The sequence below is a fragment of the Anomaloglossus baeobatrachus genome, unplaced genomic scaffold, assembly GCF_048569485.1.
Source record: "Anomaloglossus baeobatrachus isolate aAnoBae1 unplaced genomic scaffold, aAnoBae1.hap1 Scaffold_427, whole genome shotgun sequence".
NCBI classification, from domain to species: Eukaryota; Metazoa; Chordata; class Amphibia; order Anura; family Aromobatidae; genus Anomaloglossus; species Anomaloglossus baeobatrachus.
In genome coordinates this window covers 114,317-121,905 of record NW_027443605.1, presented here as the reverse complement: position 1 = coordinate 121,905, position 7,589 = coordinate 114,317, and the positions used below count along the sequence as shown (strand labels likewise).

The 7,589-nt window shown below is 48.8% G+C and overlaps 1 pseudogene; it reads right to left on the bottom strand.

Moving 5' to 3' along the window:
- Positions 1-796: 796 nt before the first annotated feature.
- LOC142279194 (U2 spliceosomal RNA) lies at positions 797-1,003 on the bottom strand (annotated as a pseudogene).
- Between the last annotated feature and the right edge of the window lie 6,586 nt (positions 1,004-7,589).

The window sequence follows — 7,589 nt, the reverse complement described above, 5'->3', positions numbered from 1 at the left end:
TCCGTTGCTGAGGCAGACCGGGAGAAGACCGCCTTCGCCACCCCTATGGGTCTCTGCGAGTTCAAAAGCATGCCCTTCGAGCTGTGCAATGCGCCAGGAACCTTCCAGAGGCTGATGGAATGCTGCTTGGGACAAGATTTTAGGGTGTATAAAAAGGGAGATTAGATCCCGTGATCCCAACGTATTGTTACACCTCTATAAATCACTTGTAAGGCTACATCTGGAATATGGGAACCAGTTTTGGGCTCCACATTTTAATAAGGACATTCAGAAGTTAGAGTCAGTTCAAAGGTGGGCAACTAGACTACTACAAGGAATGGAAGGCCTCCCATATGATGACAAGTTGAAAAAGTTATTAAGTGATTATTGGCTGCAATGGGGCTTTCTGGCTGGTGCCAGCCTCTCTTCTTAGCACACAGGAACCACAATCCCTACACCATGCTTCAATGGATTCTCTCATCCCAGCCCAGTAAAACTACATATTTTACACAGTCATAAGCAGCCAAAAGGGATCTATTCTATTCAATTGCAAATGATCTAGATAAGACTGAGAATAAGATACTGCACGGGACATAGCAGAGTTGGTCAAGTTGAGTGGAGATGAGTTTGCTATTTGGCACAGCTTTTTGCATCAATAAAGCAAGTAAAAGGTGTGAAAGATAAAAAAAAGGGTGAAAGTGTGAAAAGTGAATTGGCCAAATTGAGGTGCATATAAAGTTTTTGCTTTCTTTCAATTCACTAATGGGGCTCATTTGAATCAGGTGAATTGAGTTCTGCTTTTGGAAACTGGGTTAAGAAGGGGTGCACCGGTCCTGGAGGTACTGCAATACCAGGTCAATGCGTGGAGTGGACAGAGCAAGATTTTTTCCATCTCCTTGTTCTAAAAATCCATTTAATATATGGTCCCCAGAGAGGGGACGTATCAGATATTAAACTGATAAGAACAGATTTAATTTTTTTTTTTTTCTGTTTATCAGTAGGACTTCAAAATAACAAAGGTGATCGCCTCCCGTTGCCTGGGAACCGTCCAGGCACAAGAGGGCTATGTGTCACCAGAAGGCGCACACACTTCCTCAAGGCCGGCAGACGTGCAATCCCAGGCACCTTCCAGTACCGACCAAGGTAGCGTCCTCCGAAACTACACTTGATCTTAGCCAAAAGGCCGAGAAGCTATAACCCGAATTGGTTACGGCCTTGAGTGGCACCCTGGCCTATACTGGACACATCTTAGGGAGAGGGAGACAAACCCACGCCTACAGAAGACATTTTGTCACCCAAGCCAACCCTTGAAAAGGCTGTTTTGCAGAGCAAAAACAAGAAGAATGGTGCTTTTTGCAGCCGCCGCCCACTGCAATGAATCTGAATAACTCCTCCTTTTGGACACAAGCACCTCCCCTCCCCCTTGCAGTCTTTCCAATTCATGATACAAAAAGACGGACGGACAGGACAGGACAGGACAGGCTGCCTGACTTTCCGTCACTGCCACCCTTTGCCATCCTTGCCCGTAGAAAGCCCTTTCATCATCCCCAAACCCTAATCTTTTCCCTTCCCTTCCCAGATGCGTCTCACTCCCTTTCATTAGGAAGTGAGCGCAGCCTTTTCTCCGTTCTGCACATGCGCGACGTTAAACACAAATGCGCAGGCGTGCGTTCCATTACCCTCACTGCATTCCACTCCCATACAGGAAGTGGGCGCAGCTATTACTACGGTCGCACATAAAAGAACCCACGGCCACCACTGCACATAGCTGACTCCACCACAGGACACCCACTTCTACACCAACACAGGTAAGACAGGATCGGCACCTCTATGCTCCTGTTACAATCAGGCTCAGTCACCATGTGATAACGCTCTCAACTCTTTAGTTGCAGGCTCCCCTTGCTTCACCTCCACTGGCTGTGCTGCCATTTCCTCTCCCACCTGGAAGGTATACTTTATTCCACTATTTTCCTGTTTCTCTCTTCCCCCTTTTCCCATAACCTACTTTTATCTGCATTTGTGGGGTATCTATATGCTATTTACATCATAGTTTTATTCATTAATATGGAAGGGAAGAGTGCCCATGAGAGTGTTGAACTGCGGAGAGCAAGAGATTAAGCTGCTCCGATTTGCCACCATTGATAAGCTGTTCTCAGTAGATACACATGCTATCCAAACAGCAGCATCCACCATTGCTTCAGCCCACCCATTCAGTGACAGCTCACCAAGTCAGCCAGAGGAGTGGTGTAAGGAATTACACGTAGGCACTGACTCCACACCTTCACATCACAAGAAGGGGGTCTACAGGCTAGTGCAAGAATACGAGCAAGTCTTCAGCAAACATCCGCTAGACTTTTGAAGAATAAAAGGGGTCAAACACTACATCCCCACAAGTGCACACCCACCCATCAAAGAGAGATATAAGCCAAAACTACCTGCACATTACCAGTGTACCAAGGACATGTTGAGCAACATGAAGGAGGCTGGGGTTATCCGTGACAGTTGTAGCCTCTGGGCAGCTCCGTTGGTCCTGTTAAAGAAGAAGGACAGCACCACTCCCCTGTATTGAGGAATAGCTAGCTGCATTGAGAACTGCAAATTATTTTTCTACCCTTGATCTCACTAGTCGCTATTGGCAAGTGTCCGTTGCTGAGGCAGACCGGGAGAAGACCGCCTTTGCCACCCCGATGGGTCTCTGCGAGTTCAAAAGCATGCCCTTCGAGCTGTGCAATTTGCCAGGAACCTTCCAGAGGCTGATGGAATGCTGCTTGGGACACCGAAACTTTGAAACGGTACTGCTATACCTTTATGATGTTACTAGAAGGTGGCCCGATTCTACGCATCGGGTAGTCTAGAATTTACGTATTGTGTAGTTAATGTATGATTTTTGTTATATATATATATAGATGTTGTTGTGTGTAGTTACCAAGTGTTTGTGTAGGGGCTGTACATGTTCTGGGTGTTGTCTGGGTGTAGCGGGGGGTGAGAGCGGTGTTGTTTGTGTGTTGCGTTGTGTGTCGTTATTTGTGGAGCGCTGTGTGTCTGTATCGTTGTGTATGTGTGTTGCGCGGTTTGTGTGGGTGTGTGTGTGTGTTTTGGGGGGAGGTATGTTTTGTGCAATGTGTGTGTTGTGCGGTATGTGCGTATATTTGTGTGTGCCGCGGTGTTTGTGTGTTGGGTGTTGTGTGTCTGCGGCATTGAGTGTGTGTGTGAATCTGAGTGTTCGTGTGAGTGTGAGTGTGCGTGTGAGTGTGCGTTTGAGTCTGAGTGTGAGTGTGCATGTGAGTCTGAGTGTGAGTGTTTGTGTGAGTCTGAGTGTGAGTCTGAGTCTGAGTGAGTGAGTGTGAGTCTGAGTGAGTGAGTGTGAGTCTGAGTGTGAGTCTGAGTGTGAGTCTGAGTGTGAGTGTGCGTCTGAGTGTGAGTGTGCGTGTGAGTGAGTGTGAGTGTGCGTCTGAGTGTGCGTCTGAGTGTGCGTGTGAGTCTGAGTGTGAGTCTGAGTGTGAGTCTGAGTGTGAGTCTGAGTGAGTGTGAGACTGAGTGTGCGTGTGAGTCTGAGTCTGAGTGTGAGTGTGAATGTGAGTCTGAGTGTGCGTCTGAGTGTGAGTGTGCGTGTGAGTGAGTGTGCGTGTGAGTCTGAGTCTGAGTGTGAGTGTGAATGTGAGTCTGAGTGTGCGTCTGAGTGTGAGTGTGCGTGTGAGTGAGTGTGCGTGTGAGTCTGAGTGTGAGTCTGAGTGTGCGTGTGAGTCTGAGTGTGAGTGTGAGTCTGAGTGTAAGTCTGAGTGTGCGTGTGAGTCTGAGTGTGAGTCTGAGTCTGAGTGTGAGTCTGAGTGTGAGTCTGAATGTGAGTCTGAATGTGAGTCTGAATGTGAGTCTGAGTGTGAGTCTGAGTGTGAGTCTGAGTGAGTGTGAGTGTGAGTCTGAGTGTGAGTCTGAGTCTGAGTGTGAGTGAGTGTGAGTGAGTGTGAGTCTAAGTGTGAGTCTGAGTGTGAGTCTGAGTGTGCGTGTGAGTGTGCGTCTGAGTCTGAGTGTGAGTCTGAGTGTCCGTGTGAGTCTGAGTGTGAGTCTGAGTGTGAGTGTGCGTGTGAGTGAGTGTGCGTGTGAGTCTGAGTGTGAGTCTGAGTGTGCGTGTGAGTCTGAGTGTGAGTGTGAGTCTGAGTGTAAGTCTGAGTGTGCGTGTGAGTCTGAGTGTGAGTCTGAGTGTGAGTCTGAGTGAGTCTGAGTGTGAGTCTGAGTGTGAGTCTGAGTCTGAGTGTGAGTCTGAGTGTGAGTCTGAGTGTGAGTGAGTGTGAGTCTAAGTGTGAGTCTGAGTGTGAGTGTGAGTGTGGGTGTGGGTGTGGGTGTGAGTCTGAGTGTGAGTGTGCATGTGAGTCTGACTGTGACTCTGAGTCTGAGTGTGTGTCTGAGTGAGTGTGCGTGTGAGTGAGTGTGCGTCTGAGTGAGTGTGAGTGAGTGTGCGTGTGAGTGAGTGTGCGTGTGAGTCTGAGTGTGAGTGAGTGTGAGTCTAAGTGTGAGTGTGAGTGTGAGTGTGAGTCTGAGTCTGAGTGTGAGTGTGAGTCTGAGTGTGAGTGAGTGTGAGTCTAAGTGTGAGTCTGAGTCTGAGTGTGAGTGTGGGTGTGAGTGTGCGTGTGAGTCTGAGTGTGAGTGTTTGTGTGAGTCTGAGTGTGACTCTGAGTCTGAGTGTGCGTGTGAGTGAGTGTGCATCTGAGTGTGAGTCTGAGTGTGAGTCTGAGTGTGCGTGTGAGTCTGAGTCTGAGTCTGAGTGTGTGAGTGTGAGTCTGAGTGTGAGTCTGAGTGTGAGTGTGAGTCTGAGTGTGAGTCTGAGTGTGTGAGTGTGAGTCTGAGTGTGAGTGTGAGTCTGAGTGTGCGTGTGAGTCTGAGTCTGAGTGTGAGTCTGAGTGTGTGAGTGTGAGTCTGAGTGTGAGTGTGAGTCTGAGTGTGAGTGTGAGTCTGAGTGTGAGTCTGAGTGTGTGAGTGTGAGTCTGAGTATGAGTGAGTGTGAGTCTGAGTCTGAGTGTGAGTCTGAATGTGAGTCTGAATGTGAGTCTGAGTGTGAGTCTGAGTGTGTGTGAGTCTGAGTGTGAGTCTGAGTGTGAGTCTGAGTGTGAGTCTGAGTGTGAGTCTGAGTGTGAGTGTGAGTGAGTGTGAGTCTAAGTGTGAGTCTGAGTGTGAGTCTGAGTGTGCGTGTGAGTGTGCGTGTGAGTCTGAGTCTGAGTGTGAGTCTGAGTGTGCGTGTGCGTGTGAGTCTGAGTGTGCGTGTGAGTCTGAGTGTGCGTGTGAGTCTGAGTGTGAGTGTGAGTGTGAGTGTGGGTGTGGGTGTGAGTCTGAGTGTGAGTGTGCATGTGAGTCTGAGTGTGACTCTGAGTCTGAGTGTGTGTCTGAGTGAGTGTGCGTGTGAGTGAGTGTGCGTCTGAGTGAGTGTGAGTGAGTGTGCGTGTGAGTGAGTGTGCGTGTGAGTCTGAGTGTGAGTGAGTGTGAGTCTAAGTGTGAGTGTGAGTGTGAGTCTGAGTGTGAGTGTGAGTCTGAGTGAGTGAGTGTGAGTCTGAGTGAGTGAGTGTGAGTCTGAGTGTGAGTCTGAGTGTGAGTCTGAGTGTGAGTGTGCGTCTGAGTGTGAGTGTGCGTGTGAGTGAGTGTGAGTGTGCGTCTGAGTGTGCGTCTGAGTGTGCGTGTGAGTCTGAGTGTGAGTCTGAGTGTGAGACTGAGTGTGAGTCTGAGTGTGCGTGTGAGTCTGAGTCTGAGTCTGAGGGTGAGTGTGAATGTGAGTCTGAGTGTGCGTCTGAGTGTGAGTGTGCGTGTGAGTGAGTGTGCGTGTGAGTCTGAGTTTGAGTCTGAGTGTGCGTGTGAGTCTGAGTGTGAGTGTGAGTCTGAGTGTAAGTCTGAGTGTGCGTGTGAGTCTGAGTCTGAGTCTGAGTGTGAGTCTGAGTCTGTGAGTGTGAGTCTGAGTCTGTGAGTGTGAGTCTGAGTGTGAGTCTGAGTGTGAGTCTGAGTGAGTGTGAGTCTGAGTGAGTGAGTGTGAGTCTGAGTGTGAGTCTGAGTGTAAGTCTGAGTGTGCGTGTGAGTCTGAGTGTGAGTCTGAGTCTGAGTATGAGTGTGAGTGAGTGTGAGTGTGAGTCTGAGTGTAAGTCTGAGTGTGCGTCTGAGTCTGAGTGTGAGTGAGTGTGAGTGAGTCTGAGTCTGAGTGTGAGTGAGTGTGAGTCTGAGTCTGAGTGTGAGTGAGTGAGTCTGAGTGAGTGAGTGTGAGTGAGTGTGAGTCTGAGTGTGCGTGTGAGTGTGAGTGTGCGTGTGAGTGTGCGTGTGAGTCTGCGTGTGAGTGAGTGTGAGTCTGAGTGTGAGTGAGTGTGAGTCTGAGTGTGCGTGTGCGTGTGAGTCTGAGTGTGAGTGAGTGTGAGTCTGAGTCTGAGTGTGCGTGTGAGTGTGCGTGTGAGTGTGCGTGTGCATGTGAGTCTGAGTGTGAGTCTGAGTGTGAGTGTGAGTCTGAGTGTGAGTGTGCGTGTGAGTTTGAGTGTGAGTGTGAGTCTGAGTGTGAGTCTGAGTGTGAGTCTGAGTGTGAGTCTGAGTGTGAGTCTGAGTCTGAGTGAGTCTGAGTCTGAGTGAGTCTGAGTCTGAGTGAGTCTGAGTCTGAGTGAGTCTGAGTCTGAGTGTGCGTCTGAGTCTGAGTCTGAGTGTGCGTCTGAGTGTGAGTCTGAGTGTGAGTGGCGGCCAATCCGTGCGGGGGGGCGGATCCGAGGCGAGGCGAGCGGCCAATCCATGCGGGGGGAGGAGGCGAGGCGAGCGGCCAATCCGTGCGGGGGGGCGGGGCCATGGCAAGCCCAGCGGCCAATCAGCTTTGTGTCACCGTAAGGACACAATTTTGGAGCATGACAGACAGACAGACAGACAGATAGACAGACAGACAGACAGACAGAATAAGGCAATTATATATATAGATTGTTTATTCTAAAGCAAACAAGATTTTAGGGTGTATAAAAAGGGAGATTAGATCCGGTGATCCCAACGTATTGTTACCCCTCTATAAATCACTTGTAAGGCCACATCTGGAATATGGGGTAAAGTCCTGAGCAGGTTGATAACCATTGGTTTGAGCATGGTAGGGTGTAGTGCGCATCTTCCTGCATCGGTAAAAGCTGCAGAAGTCCTTGAAGATTTCCGCTTCAAAGGCTGTGCCTTGATCTGTGAGGACTCTCTCTGAGTAGCCATGAGGTCTGCATAAGTGTGCTTGGAAGACCTTCGCTGCAGTATGGGCCATTAGATCTTTGACTTGTACCACAACCATAAATCTCGAGTAGTTGTCTACCATCGTAAGTGCATACGTGAGCTCGCCTCGATATTCTGCAACAAAACTCCCTTTTTCGATTTCAGTTTCAGCAAACACTCCTCTTCCTGTAGAAAATATTTATCATTACCTAAGACAGTCATTCTAATGCATGACAATATTAAGGCAATTTAGTTAAAACTTGTTTTAACTCACCTTTAAGGGGATTGATGTATTTCATGGTCAATCCAGGTTTGTCAGTGATGGCACTGACATAATGTATGGCGTCTTTTTCGGGCGTTATCCTTTGCCTTTTCATTGTGAAAATCCAGTTGCCTATATCAAAGCAAATTCTACTACT